This window comes from Vulpes vulpes, chromosome 6, assembly GCF_048418805.1.
Source record: "Vulpes vulpes isolate BD-2025 chromosome 6, VulVul3, whole genome shotgun sequence".
Classification (NCBI taxonomy): Eukaryota; Metazoa; Chordata; class Mammalia; order Carnivora; family Canidae; genus Vulpes; species Vulpes vulpes.
In genome coordinates, this window is record NC_132785.1 from 78,810,272 (window position 1) to 78,826,066 (window position 15,795).

Below are 15,795 nucleotides of genomic sequence, written 5' to 3' on the forward strand. Positions count from 1 at the left end.
CAGGTCTCTTTTGCACTGAAGAAGAGGGGATTCCACAAAGGTGTGAACATTAGACAGTAGACAGTCTTTGGAGGGAGTGTTTTAAAGAAAAGATTCATGGCAGCTATGAATCTTTAGTTTCATACTGCTCTCAGTTTTGAAGGGAAAAAACACTTTACTGATATTATAAAAATCTAATAGAAACAGAAGAAAAGGGAAATCTGTGTATAAATGAAGGCAATTGTAAGCAATAAAGGAGAATAAGACAGTTACATCAAATTGGGTACTTAAAACATCCAGCCTCATTAGCTGGGGAAGCAGCTTGTGCAGACAGCTAGGCTGGAGTCCCGAATAAGAGGCCTGGACAGAGCATCCTCACCTCAGGTAAGATTTCCAACTGACCATGCCCATAAGGGCTATATTTATAGGTCAGATGATGGGGTCTGAACTTAAATATTTGTTTGCCTATGTGTAGTTTGGAGTGAACTGCATTTCTATGTTATCATGTCTTTACATCTTCAAGGACCCTGGGCTATACATGTGCTTGCTTCCCTTCTCAGATTCCATTCTAGGGGGCTGGCCCAGCCTGGAGCCAGAGGGGATGCAAAGCAAAATTTATAGCTTTTAGCATCCAGACCCGAAGGGCCAATTCTGACCTGGAGGCCAGCCAGTGTCAACCAAACAGGTTCCCAAGGTCACTCATGCAGCACAAGTTTCATAAACAACATTCTTTAGCCTGCCTGTGTATGTGCAGGTTGGGGTGGTCAGTTATGCAGGACAAATCACAGAAACCGGAAACCTTCTTCCATACAGTATGGGGGGTGATCACCATAGGGCCTGTGTGCCATGCCCAGATGCTTGACAAATTGTAAGGTCAAGGGGATACTGAACTCTTCCATAACCTTAATCTTGTTAATTCTATGAGCAAGATATCAAAATATTGTACTAAAAGAGAATTTGAGGTGGTGGTAGAATCGGAGGACCCTGAGCTCACCCTGTTGCATGTTTACAAGCAAGAAGCATGAGCGAAAGCTGGGTCACTGCTTTTAAAGAGACAACAGCCTGTGCAGAGAGGCAACATAAAATGGCAGCATCTAGGAGACAGATTTGTTCATACTGATTTTGGAACTTGTTCTTTGAAAATGAGGGATCTGGCAGGTGCCATTTTCTTCTTCTACTACCAGTATAAATGCAGAGCCACCTGTGGGAGGTGGAGCCACACAGACACTCATAGCCTAGGTGCAGGGTGGGGGCATATTTTGTTAAAACTGCTTGCATCTTGCCCAGCTACTAGGTGCACAACTGCTGCCATCATGCCCACTGCACCATGCCCAGCCACCACACTGCACTCAGCCATTTGCCCCCAGACACTGTTGAGTCACATGGCTGAATTGGTGTGCAGATACCAGCTGTTGGAGCACTCTGGGGGATCTGGAATAGGAACAAGTGGCCCAATGCAAATTTTGCTAACACTGCTGCTCTGCTCCCAAATTCCTTGACAGGCCTGCTGGGTCTGACTAACATCACAAAGAGCAAACACGCTCAAAAAAGATAGTGAGTCAATGCAGACAATTGCACTGAAAGGAAAAGTAACTCAGAAACAATAGCAAGGCATAAGCAACACACATAGGTTACTCTCCTGAAGTATCATGTTTTGGTGAACAGGGGACATTGCACTGCTGGGCATTCCACGATCTCCTCTTCATAAAGTCACTACTTTCAAGAGCAGAAGAGATAGTTGGCTTTCTTTTCTTTCTCTCTTCCTTTTTTTAAAAGAAAAGGGTGAAATTTAATCTTTATTTATAGAACACTGCAAGATATAACATTCTACATAGAAATAAGAAACCCACTTAGAAGAGAAGTTCATACAATATGTACAGTTTGGAACTGTGCAAGTATAGTTTCATTGTAAATAGTACTACAACAAAAAAAACATGTTTAAGAATTCTTAGTAGTAAAATAGTAAGACAAACTTATACCAAACATAGTACACAACAGCTTTATGCCTCAGCTGTACAATCTAAAAGTCAAAGGTCCCAGGAATGCCATCCTGAACTTAGAATATATAGCCTTTAGGGATAGTTTCTGGCACAGCATTTTTATTTTCTTCCTCCTCTACAGAGAAATAGTTCTTGGTCAAGTTTAATGAAGTCTATATAGACTCATTTTCATCATTTTGTAGGACTTTGATTTTGTCCAAACCTCCATATTCTTCCATTATACTAAGTTTCTCAGTTTCACTTAGTTTTTCATCAGCCTGACAGATGTTTGAAATGGCATCTAGAATAAACAGAATAATTTTGGTATCTTTTATAGTTAAAAGAGATTCATCAGTGGTTCTACTATGCCACAATGAATGAGGTATACAGTCTGTTCAACTGTTCCACCACTTGTATAGTTGGTCACAACCCATACAGCTTCCTTTTATGTCCTAAAGTCTGCCTTATAGAGAACACCAATGAGGAATGGGACTAATCCATGATTCACAATTTGCTGTATCTGGTCCTAGTGACCAGCTGTGATACTTGACATTGTCCACATAGCTTGCTTCTGAATATTAGTTTTGGGGTTCATTAGCAGTCTGGAAAGGACTGCAAGTGATCCCACATCTATTACAACCTGAGTCTGTTCATCTGTCCCAGTTGCAATATTTCCTGTGGCTCTTAGCACAGGGGTCACAATGGGCAATTCAATAGCCCCTAGAAACTTTACAAGTTGTGATAGAACTCCTGTTTTCATGACCATTTCAATTCATTAATTTGGGCCATCAGTAAGGTAGGAAATGGCCAAACGGGTATCCAGTAATACTTCTGGACCATCATGAAGTAGGAGATGAAGCTAAGGTAGGAACAATCTGATCAACAGCATCTAATGGGGGTGCATGATTTTTGTTGTGATAATGGTTTGAAAGTGTCCAAAAAGGTTGTGTAAGTAACTACATGCAAAAGATGAAAAAAAAAAAAAAAAGTCAGTAACTTACAAGGGAAAACCCATAAAGGTAGCAAGAGATTTTTCAACAGAAACTTTGCAAGCCAGAAGGGAATGACATGATATATTCAAAGTGCTGAATGGCAAAAATCTGCAGCCAAGAATATCTGGCAAGGCTATCATTCAGAATAGAAGGAGAGATAAAGAGTTTCCCATATAAAAACTAAAGGAGTTCATGACCACTAAACCAGCCTTGTAAGAAATATTAAAGGGGCCTTTTTGAGTAGAATGGAAAGACCAAAAGTGACAGTATAAAGGTAGGAAACACAAAAGTAGTAAAAATGTATATTTCTGTAAGAAAATCAATTAAGGAACTCATTAAAAGGATATAAAATATAATAACATATACCTAAAATGTGGGGAGGAGAGAAGAATGGATGCCAACAACCATCTACTTAATATAGACTGCTATATGCAGAGGTTATGTACAAACCTAATGGTAACCATATATCAAAGACCCATAATAAACATGTAAAGAATAAAGAGAAAGAAATCTGAACACATCATTAAATGAAATTAATAAAACTTGAAAGAGAGAAAGACAAGAAATGCTAAAAGAAAATCTTCAGAAACACCCACAACCAAGTAATAATTTGGCAACAAATACATATCTATCAATAATTATTTTGAACGTAAATGAACTAAATGCTCCAACCAAAAGAAATAGCATGACAGATAGATAAAAAAGGAAGACCCATCTATATGCTGACTACAAAAGACTCATTTTATTTTATTCATTTATTTTTAGATTTATTTATTTTATAGAAAGTGGTGGGGGGGGTGCAGAGGAAGAAGAAGAGAGAGTCTTAAGCTGACTCCTCACTGAATGACATGGGGCTCAATATCAGGATTCTCAGATCATGACCTGAGCTAAAACTAAGAGTCAGATGTCCAACCAGCTATGCCACCCAGGTGCCCTGAAACTCATTTTAGACCTAAGATACCTGGAGATTGAAAGTGAGAGGATGGAGAAATATCTATTATGGATGTCAAAAGAAAGCTGGAATAGCAGTACTTATATTGGACAAAATATATTTTAAAACAAAGACTGTTACAAGAAACAATGAAGGACACTATGTAAGGGGGACAATCCAACAAGAAGATACAACAATTGTAAATATTATGCACCCAATAGAGAAGCACCCGAATACATAAGACAATAACAAACATAAATGAACTAATCAATTATAATACAAAAATAGTAGGGGACCTTAACACCTCACTTACATCAATGGACAGATAATCTAGACAGAAAATCAATAAGGAAACAAGATGCACATTTTTATTTTTTCAAGTTCACGTGGAACATTCTCCAGAATAGATCACTTATTAGCACACGAAACTAGCCTCAACAAATTCAAGAAGATTGAAGTAATAATATGCATTTTTTTCCAACCACAATGCTATGAAGCTAGAAATCAACCACAAGAAAAAAAATCTGGGAAGACGCATGGAAGTTAAATAGCATGTTACTAAACAATGAAGTGTCAACCAAGAAATCAAAAAGTACGTGAAAACAAATGAAAATGAAAACACAACAGTCCAAAATATTTGATATGCAGCAAAAGCTATTCAAAGAGGGAAGTTTGTAGCCATACAGTGCTACCTCAAGAAGCAAGAAAAATATCAAACAACCTAACCTTATATCTAAGGAGCTAGAAATAGAAAAACAAATAAAACTTAAAACCAGCAGAAGGAAAGAAATAAAAAAGATTAGAGCAGAAAAAATTATATAGAAACTTAAAAAAAAATAGAGCAGATCATTGAAACCAGGAGCTGGTTCTTTGAAAAAAAAAATCAATAAAATTGATAACCCCAGACTTACAAAAAAAGAAAAAGGACTCAAATAAATAAAATCACAAGTGAGGGAGAAGAAATAACCAATACCACAGAAATACATTCATAAGAGAATATTATGAAAAACCATATGCCAACAAATTGGACAACCTAGAAGAAATGGATAAATTCCTGGAAACATATAAACTACCAAAAATGAAACAGGAAGAAATAGAAACCTTGAACAGACTGATAGCAATGAAATTGAATCAGTAATCAAAAAACTCCCAAGAAGCAATAATCTAGGACCAGATGGCTTTCCAAGAAAATTCTACCAAACATTTAAAGAAGAGTTAATATTTATTCTTCTCAAAGTATTCCAAAAATGGAAAAGGAAGAAAAAACTTCCAACTTATTTATGTGAGGCCAGCATTATTCTGATACCAAACCCAGAGAAAGACACCACAAAAAAAGAACTTCCGGCCAATATCCCCAGTGAATACAGATGCAAAAATCCACAACAAAATAGTAGCAAACTGAATTCAACAATACATAAAAAAATATCATTCACCACACCAAATGGGATTTATTCTTGGGTTGCAAGAGTAGTTCAATATCTGTAAATCAATTAATGTGATACATCACATCAATAATAGAAAGAATCAGATGATCATTTCAATAGATGCCAAAAACCCTCAACAAAGTAAGCTTAGAGGGGATACTCATCATAATTAAGGCCATTTATGAAAAATCCACAGCTAACATCAGCCTTAATGGGGAATAAATGAGAGCTTTTCCCGTAAGGTCAGGAATGAGACAAGAATGCCCACTCTCACCACTTCGATTCAACATAGTACTGGAAGTCCCAGCCACAGCAATCAGGCAACACAAAGAAATAAAAGGCATCCAAATCAGTAAGAGAGAAGTAAAACTTTTACTATTTGCAGATAACATGATACTCTATATAGAAAACTCAAAAGACTCTACCAAAAACTGCTAGAACTGATGAAAGAATTTAAGAAACAAAACAGATGAACATAGGAGAAGGAAAGGAAAAATAAGATGAAAACAGGGAGACAAAGCATAAGAGACTCTTAACTATAGGAAATAAACAGTGTTTCTGGAGGGGAGGTGGATTAGGGGATGGAGTAACTGGGTGAGGGGCATTAAGAAGGGCACTTGATGGAATGAGCACTGACAACTGATGAATCACTGAATTCTACCTCTGAACCTAATAATACGTTGGGTTAATTAAATTTAATTTAAATTAAAAAATAAAAATAAATAAAATAAAAATGAATTCAGTAAAGTCTCAAGATATAAAATCACTGTACAGAAATCTGTTGCCATCTACACACCAATAATGAAGCAGCAGAAAGAGAAATGAAGAAAATGGTACCATTTATAATTGTACTAAAAAAGAATGAGATATCTAGGAACAAATTTAGTTAAAAGGGTGAAAGACCTGTACTCTGAAAACTATAAAATACTAATAAAAGAAATTAAAGACCATACAAGGAAATTGAAAGACACTCTATGCTCATGGATTGTAAGAACAAATATTGTTAAAATGTCTATACTACCCAAAACAATCTAGATATTTAATGAAATCCCTATCAAAATACCAACAACATTTTTCACAGAGCTAGAACAAATAATCCTTACGTTTATATGGAACCCCAAAAGACCCCAAATAGCCAAAGCAATCTTGAAAAAGAAAAGCAAGCTGGAAGCATCACAATTCTGTACTTCAAGTTATATTACAAAGCTGTAGTAATCAAAACAGTTTGGGACTGGCATAAAAATAGACACATAGATCAGTGAAACAGAATAGAAAACCTGGAAATAAACTTACAGCTATGTGGTCAATTAATCTCTGACAAAGCAGGAAAGACTATCTAATGGGAAAAAGAACCGTCTCCTCAAAAAATGGTGTTGGGAACACTGAACAGCAATGTGCAAAAGAATGAAACTGGGCCACTTTCTTACATTATACACAAAAATAAATTCAAAATAGATTAAATCCCTACACGTGAGACCTGAAACCATAAAAATCCTAGAGAGAACATAGTAACCTCTTTGACATTGGCCATAGCAACTTTTTTCTAGATATGTCTCTTGAGGCAAGAGAACTAAAAGCAAAAATAAACTATTGGGACTTTATCAAAATAAAAACTTTTGCATAGAGAAGGAAATAGTCAACAAAGCTAAAAGGAAGCCTATGGAATGGGAAAAGATATTTGCAAATGGCATATCCAATAAAGTGTTAGTATCCAAATTACATAACGAATTTAGAAAACTGAGTGCCCTCAAACCAAATAATCCAATTTAAAAAAAGGGCAGAAGACATGAACAGACATTTCTCCAAAGAACACATCCAGATGGCAGGCAGACAGATGAAAAGACGCTCACCATCACTTGCGACCAGGAATTGCAAATTAAAACTACAATGAGATATTACCTCACACTGTCAGAATGGCTACAATTAGTAACACATGAATCAACAGGTATTGGTGAGGATGTGGAGAAAAAGGAACCCTTGTGTACCATTTGTGGGAATGCAAACTGGTGAAGCCACTGTGGAAAGCAATATGGAGCTTCCTCAAAAATTTAAAATAGATGTACCCTATGACCCAGTAATTGCGCTACTAAGTATTTACCCAAAGAATACAAAAAACACTAATTCAAAGGGATACATGCACCCCTCTATTTATTGCAGCATTATTTATAATAGCTAAATTATGGAAGCAACCCATGTGTTCATCAATAGATGAATGGATAAAGAAGATGCAGTAAAAATATATGTGATGGAATATTACTCAGCTCTAAAAAAGAAAGAAATCCTGCCATTCGTGACATCATGGGTGGAGTTAGAGTGTATTATGCTAAGCAAAATAAGTCAGAGAAAGGGAAATATCATATGATTATCTCATGTAGAATTTAATTTGTAGACAAAACAAATGAACAAAGGGGAAAATAAGAGAAAGAAACCAAGAAACATACAATTGTAGAGAACAAACTGATGGTTACCAGAGGGGAGGTAGGTGAGAGGTTCAGTTAAATAGGTCATGGGGATTAAGGAGTACATTTGTTGTGATGAGCACTGGGTGACATGTGGAATGTTGAATCACTATATTATATACCTGTAACTAATATAGCACTATATGTTAGCTAATTGGAATTAAAATAAGAACTTAAAAAAATAAATTAGTCTATTCAAAAACATCAATAGAACAAAGCAAAAAAAATTGTACTACATCTAGAATTCTTGGAAAAAATGTGACAACAATAGAAGATATGAATGGAAGGTACTTACAAAGCCCTCTGGAAGCTTAGAAGCTTAGGAAAGGTCAGTTTTGCAAAGATCTTTCAGGAAATGTGCTGAGTATGGAGGTCTGAGCAAAGTAGAAAGGACTTGAGATAGTCCAAGTGGGTAATATAATAGTAGATTAAAGTAGAGGGGTAAACAAATTGTTAAGTACCAGTGTCTATCTTAGATTGGTTGGAGTGAATTTGTAAGGCAGCCAACAGACCATGGCTTTGTACAGTAACTGGGAATGGCCAATATTAAGTTATAAGGTATTCCGAATATATGGAACCCCCCCAGAAAAAATACAGTTTCTAATCATATTTAATAAATGTTAAAATTTCATATTTTTCCTTTATTTTTTTCTCCTTTTTAAAACAGCTAAAACCATACCTCCTATACTCTCTCTCTCCTTTTTTCTCCCTTAATGAAGATTTGAAGTTTGCAGTTCTTATCAGACCTGTTTAACTGGGTCCATATATATAATCTCAGAATGCCATTTTAAAGAAGGAAATTCTTTCATGCACTCATTAGCAAGTAATAGATAAAAAGAAAGGAGAAAAGAATTAGAATAATCTTCGAGGACACCAACTAATGCCCAGATGTTTTGTTGCAGCATAATGTGCCTGATTTCAGAGCAAGTATTAAAATGGTTTAATATCCATTTGGCTTAAAAGGTTAAGGGCAGAAAAATAAATGTACTCTTCGGTGGAGGAGTTACACTGGAAGGCAAAGGGAGTTCTTGTCTAGCATGACCTGTAAGAGATAATTGTTCATTAGAGAGTGTGAAGTCTGTAGTAAGCACAATCACATTCATTAGCCAGTTCCCTGCTTCCTGTCTGTAATGGGTATTAAGTTTCTCTCTGTTCAATTAGAATGAATTCTGGCTTTAGGACTGTAGATCCTTTCTGGGTTTTTAATATTCTGGCTTTTGGTATTTTTATTTTTGCATTTTCACTGAATAGTTGCAACCTCACAGCAAAATAGGAATTATTTCATAACTACTATAGTCCAAATGTATGAGAAATTGTCATAGAATATAGAGTGTATATAGAAACCAAGCAAAAATGCATTAAACATGAAACATTAATATAAAAATTATCTAAAATATATTTATACTGACTGACAAATGTAATATTTTGTTAAGCCCAAATAAAAGCCAGAAATTTAGGATACAGTATTTGAACAGACAAAGATTCAGATTGTATATTGCTAGGTGTCAGAGTCACCTTCAGTTTAGTCTTAGGTAGGGTCACTCCAGTTTAAACTACATGGTTTAGACTTCTTTTCTGGGGTAAAAAAATAGCCTAACCCTTCTTCTTTTTTTTTAAATAATAAATTTATTTTTTATTGGTGTTCAATTTGCCAACATACAGAATAACACCCAGTGCTCATCCCATCAAGTACTTCCCTCAGTGCCCGACACCCATTCACCCCCACCCCCTGCCCTGCTCCCCTTCCACCACCCCTAGTTCATTTCCCCGAGTTAGGAGTCTTTATGTTCTGTCTCCCTTCCTGATATTTCCCAACATTTCTTTTCCCTTCCTTTATATTCTCTTTCACTATTATTTATATTCCCCAAATGAATGAGAACATACACTGTTTGTCCTTCGATTGACTTACTTCACTCAGCACAATACCCTCCAGTTCCATCCACGTTGAAGCAAATGGTGGGTATTTGTCGTTTCTAATTGCTGAGTAATATTCCATTGTATACATAAACCACATCTTCTTTATCCATTCATCTTTCGATGGACACCGAGGCTCCTTCCACAGTTTGGCTATTGTGGCCATTGCTGCTAGAAACATCGGGGTGCAGGTGTCCCGGTGTTTCATTGCATCTGAATCTTTGGGGTAAATCCCCAACAGTGCAATTGCTGGGTCGTAGGGCAGGTCTATTTTTAACTCTTTGAGGAACCTCCACACAGTTTTCCAGAGTGGCTGCACCAGTTCACATTCCCACCAACAGTGTAAGAGGGTTCCCTTTTCTCCGCATCCTCTCCAACATTTGTGGTTTCCTGCCTTGTTAATTTTCCCCATTCTCACTGGTGTGAGGTGGTATCTCATTGTGGTTTTGATGTGTATTTCCCTGATGGCAAGTGATGCAGAGCATTTTCTCATGTGCTTGTTGGCCATGTCCATGTCTTCCTCTGTGAGATTTCTCTTCATGTCTTTTGCCCATTTCATGATTGGATTGTTTGTTTCTTTGGTGTTGAGTTTAATAAGTTCTTTATAGATCTTGGAAACTAGCCCTTTATCTGATACATCATTTGCAAATATCTTCTCCCATTCTGTAGGTTGTCTTTTAGTTTTGTTGACTGTATCCTTTGCTGTGCAAAAGCTTCTTATCTTGATGAAGTCCCAATAGTTCATTTTTTGCTTTTGTTTCTTTTACCTTCATGGATGTATCTTGCAAGAAGTTACTGTGGCTGAGTTCAAAAAGCTAACCCTTCCTCTTGATTATGCCTGGTAGGAAAACTCACTTAACAACAAGCAACCCAACCAAATAAACAGGTGCATGTGGAAAACAAAGTCAGAATGTAACTTTGTGAGAGTATTTTGGGTGGGGGTAGATGGGAATGTATTACAAATGCACTTACAGTATTATGAAATGGAACTTCAAAACTCATTCATTTCAAACCATTTTTATACTGAGAAGCTACTTGTACCTGTTACTGTGCTACTCTGGAGAGGAGAGGCAAATATGTGAAAATTCTTACTCTTATAGTATTAATGCAGATTGATTAAACCTGTCAAGATGATAGAAGCTTCACTCTTGTGGTAGAGTGGTAAGTTTGATTTTCTGGGTGATAGGCTGGATATTTTGGGGGTATTATGAGATGCTTAGAACCTCTTGATAATTGATTAGATAGAAAGGGTATAAGAAACTTATTTGACATATTGGAAGAGTCAGTGATTTTCATGGAGGTCAACCCTGTGTGGGCTATATTGAAAAACAAATGCACACTTTAGGAAATTTCCATGAGAGTGGCCTTCTGTCAGGGAAATTCTGACAGAAGCAGACAGACCTCTCCGGCAGCAGCAGAATCTAATACACTAACATTGTAATATCATCTGTTCAACATGTAGGAAGGAAGAGTCTCTCAACTTTAGCTGTTCCCTGGTATCTCTAAGATTCAGCTTTGACAGTGTCCTTGGGCAAATGATTTGTGATTAGGTGAATGTGAGTGACACTGGATTTTTTTTAGAATTTCTCATTCCTCGAAAATATGCCTGAAAAACCAATATAGTGAATGTGAGGAAAATCAGTAAAGTCAAGAGCACTAGGCTTTATCTCCACTTACGATTAAAATGGAAATTTCAGAGGTAAACCATGCATAAATACATAAACAAGCATATTTTCTGAAAGGTAGAGAATTATATGACCCTTGCATCATTCTATTCTCAAGATATCTATTAAGTTCTTATTATGTGAGAGGTATGGTTCTCAGCATTGGGGATATAAAGAAGAGTAAACCATCACTCCTGCCTTCCACTATAAGAGCAGTTACAACAATGTGATTAATGCTACAATAGAGGAATAAACAAGATGCTGAGAAAGCACAAGAGAGGCAACACTTTACTTTTCCTAGATAGCATAGAAAAAGCTTCTCAAAGAGGGTTGCATTTGAGTAGATGATTGAAAAATAAATTATCTTCCAGGGTAATAGGAAGAAACATTATAGACTGAAGAGAACATATAAGAAAAGGAAGAAAGTTCTGTAGCAGCCAGGAGACCAGGGTGTGTTGCAGATATAAAATTTAATTAATTAAATTTTAATTTTATTTAGGTATAGTTGACATATAATGTTACATTAGTTTTAGGTGTACAACATAGTGATTCAACAACTATATACATCATGCTATGCTCACCACAAGTATGGTCTACCATCTGTTAACATACAACATTATTACAATACCATTAACTTTATTCTGTATGCTGTGCCTTTTATGCCTATGACTTAATCATGCTATAACTTGAGGCCTGTCTCTCCCACTCCCCTTTAAACATTTTGCCCATGCACTGACCCTGTTCCCTCTGGAAACCATCAGTATGTTCTCTGTATTTATAGGTCTGATTCTACTTTTTGTTTGTTATTTATTTGTTTTGCTTTATAGATTCCACATATAAGGTAAATCATATAGTATTTATCTTTTTCCATCTGGGACTTATTTGAAAAAAGAACCCTTGTGCACTGTTGGTACAAGTGTTAAGTTGATCCCACCACTGTGGGAAATCGTATGGGGGTTCCCCAAAAAATTAAAAATAGAAATACCATATGATTCAATAATTCCACTACTGGGTATTTACCCAAAGGAAAAAACCCCACATATTTAAGAAGATCTATGCATCCCTGTGTTTATTGCAGCATTATTTACAATACTGAAATTAAAGTAGCAGCCCAAGTGTCCATCGATCGATGAATGGATAGAGAAGTGTGGTATACACACACATGTACACACACACACACACACACACACACACACAAAGAGGAATATTATGCAGACATAAAAAGGATGAGATCTTGCCATTTGTGATAACATGTGTTGACTTAAAGGGTCATGCTAATGCAGACAGAACTTTTAAAGTTAGACAGTGGCACAAATTCCAAAAAGACTTGAATGCACTACTCTGGAGTTTGGACTTCAACCTGCAGACTGTGGGGGCCTTTGAGGGAATTGAATCCAAAAAGATGGAGAATGGATGATGAAGGCAGTGGGCGCTGCTGGATTCTGGATGACCAGTTAGAAAGTTAACATCTTTTGATGAGAAATGATGAAGACCTGGAACTGAGGTAGAGGAGCAGTAGAGGATTAATCTCAGCTTTCTGACTTTGTGAATCACTGTTTTATTAAACAAAAGAGAAGAGCCAGCTTTTGGGAAGGGAAAGGGTGGATTCAGTTTTGGACGCCTGGAATTTGAGATTCTGTGAAACATCTGGGTAGAAATGATCATGAAGCAGTTGGTAAAGTAAGCATGAAGCTCAAGGGAGAGATCCAGTTTGGAGGTAATAGATTTTAGAATCATTAACATATAGAAGTTTTTGGAGATTTGAATGTGAATATAAGATTGCTCAGGACAAGTATTTCACATCAGAGGAGAAGAGCAAAGATCAGCCCAGGGACTCCTATCAATTAAGGAGAGGGTGTGGGGAACCAGCTGTGGAGCCTGAGAACTAAATCTCATAGTCCTTGGCACACTGGGGATACGTGAGGTCCAGAGTCTGCACATTGACTCTTGACCACATTGTACTCTAGATATAGCTCCTCTGCTGCTCCTCCCCCCTCCTTTATTCAATAGCCTATTCTTTTACCCTTTGAAGTAAACATATTTTTCTCTGCTTCCCAAAGTTAATCATTCCTATAGACGATCCGTTATCTCACTTAATAAAAACTAGAGGAGACAAAGCCTCAGGGTCCGAGTCCAGTCTGAGTCCGAGTTCTAGTCTCAGTCTCTCTGTCCCCCAGATTAAAATTTAGTCAGAGTTGGAGTCTTTCTTTGTATCGTTGCCTCCAACTATCCTGGATCCATGGCATCAGGGGAAAAAAGGAGTGGATAATTCCAAGAAGATACTGGTTAACAGTATATAATGCTGCTTGAGTGATAAAGCTTGAAAATGACACTGGGTTAGGCCATCATAGACCAAGAGAAGAACAAAAATAGCTTTATTGGAATGGTAAAAGAATAAGGTAACAGAGGGTTGAGGATTGAATAGGAGGCGAGGAAGCAAAGCCTTCAAAGGATTATGATTTTAACCGTCTCCTGAAAGCAAGAAAAAAGAAATATTTGTAGCTTGAGGGTGCTGAAGGGTTTCAGAATTATACTTTTAAAAATAATAGAAGAAAGTTGATATTTAGGAGAATTCAAGAACCTGCTGTGGTGGCTAATGAACTAGTTTAAAAAAAAAACAGCTTTTTTTTTTTTTGCTTCTATTTTGGGTGTTATATAAGGATGTTTTAAAACTAGCTGTGACTTTGAAATGTCTAAACCTGTCTAGAAGTGCCTTGAGAAACACTTGAGACAAAGGACAGTTTAGGAAAGAATGCCCACTGCTGCTGAATGCAGAGTGTGGCTAGATGTGAAGATGATGTTTAAATAATGGCAAAGAAAGTTAAAAATCTTTCAGCATCTTTGCTAACTCCAAGAAGCAAAAACAACATGCCCTCTGGCAAACACATTTTCCCTTCTGAAATTCTGTCAAATAAACTCAGAAGGACATGAAAAAAAGTGGAAATACATCTTGTAACATGTGCTGATATGGTTGCACAGCCCTTATTTCATAGACTGTACATGATGAATTTCAACACTGGATCTGATTTCTCTGGCATGTACATTGTGCAAAAGAGCTTGGAGAGGTACAACTTTATATTCATTCTAGAGAACTTGAGAAAGCATTGCACCAAAATGAGACTATAGGTACTATATAAGCAAGAAGAAATCTTTCCCTCAAAAATGAAGGTTCTCCCTAGTAACATTCAAGGAAAATTGCATCCTCTGAGGCACTTTATACATTCATATTTGCCAATGAAAGAAATGCAGTATAGGTTTAGCATTTCATTTGGGGTATCACTGTCTTAGCTAGCTTTGAATGGACTTATTTTTTAAGAACTGAAATAGTAGCTCATCATATATTTCTCAGCTTCTGAAATGATTGGTATTCCTCTCCTATCTAGCAGCTGTTAGAGGGTTTTTTTTTATTTAACCAGTGAAGAGTTCCAAAATAGAAGTGTTGTCCTGATGTATTTTAAAAACACACATTTCAGGTCTTTAGTTCTTAACTTAAAGTAGTAGATAAAAATCTCAAAGTGAAAATGACAAGATAACATTGTGACATGATTCATAAAGGTATAAGGAATCCATAGATGGCCCTGCGTGTCAGCTCCCAAGGCAAATACTGCAATCGTCATACCTAACATCCAAGAACTAAGTGAATTTGGTTAAAACCTTGATTCACTACAATGCTTATGGAATCAAGGTTCTGGGTAACTAAATTCTTTAGTTATTTAGATGGCTAAATAGAATACCCCTTTTATTTGAATTTTTGTTGCCATATTGTATTAATTTAGTGGTTTCCCTCTTGGTGTAAAAAGCTGAGTTTGATTGTGTATTCATATTCTATTCCTGTTGAAGGGGGAGAGGTAGTTGTTTTCTTGATATTTTCCTTGAGGTCTGTGCACAAGAGAGAGATTGTAGTTGGTTGCTGGCTATTTCCTATTCTAGATCTGGTGATTAATCTGTTTATTATTATTTTTTAAATTAAAAAATTTTTTTTGAGAAAGAGTGTGTGAGCTGGGGTGAGGGTGGGGGGGCAGAGGGCGAGGAAGAGGGAAAGAGAGAATATTAAGCACATGGAGCCTGATGAGGGGCTCAGAATCACAACCCTGAGATCATGACCTGAGCCAAAATCAAGAGTCGCCACTTAACTGACCATTCATACCTGCCTCATAGGGTTGCTCTTCATATCCCCACAGTGCCAGGCCCGTGTTAGTTGTGATTATTACCACCCTTTACTCTTCTTATTCATGGGTAGGCCAGAGTGCACCTCTAACTCCTGTGCAGTTGGAGATGTCTTAGTCAGTTTGGGCTGCTGTAACAGAATACTGTAGACTGGCTGGATTTAATAACAGAAATTTATTTCTCAAAATAGAGGGTGGGAATCCAAGATTATGGTGTCAGCATGGTCTGGTAAAGATTCTTTTCTTGATTTGCCTCTTTCTTGCTCTGTCCTCACATGGTAGAGGGA

At 36.8% G+C, this 15,795-nt stretch overlaps 1 long non-coding RNA gene and 1 pseudogene across 1 annotated transcript in view; one reads left to right on the forward strand and one right to left on the reverse strand.

The window, feature by feature from the left end:
- Positions 1-15,795, forward strand: part of LOC140599360 (uncharacterized) — a 166,920-nt gene that overhangs the window by 113,285 nt on the left and 37,840 nt on the right. The gene's annotated exons all lie outside the window — the stretch shown is intronic.
- LOC112935321 (importin subunit alpha-1 pseudogene) lies at positions 2,000-8,867 on the reverse strand (annotated as a pseudogene).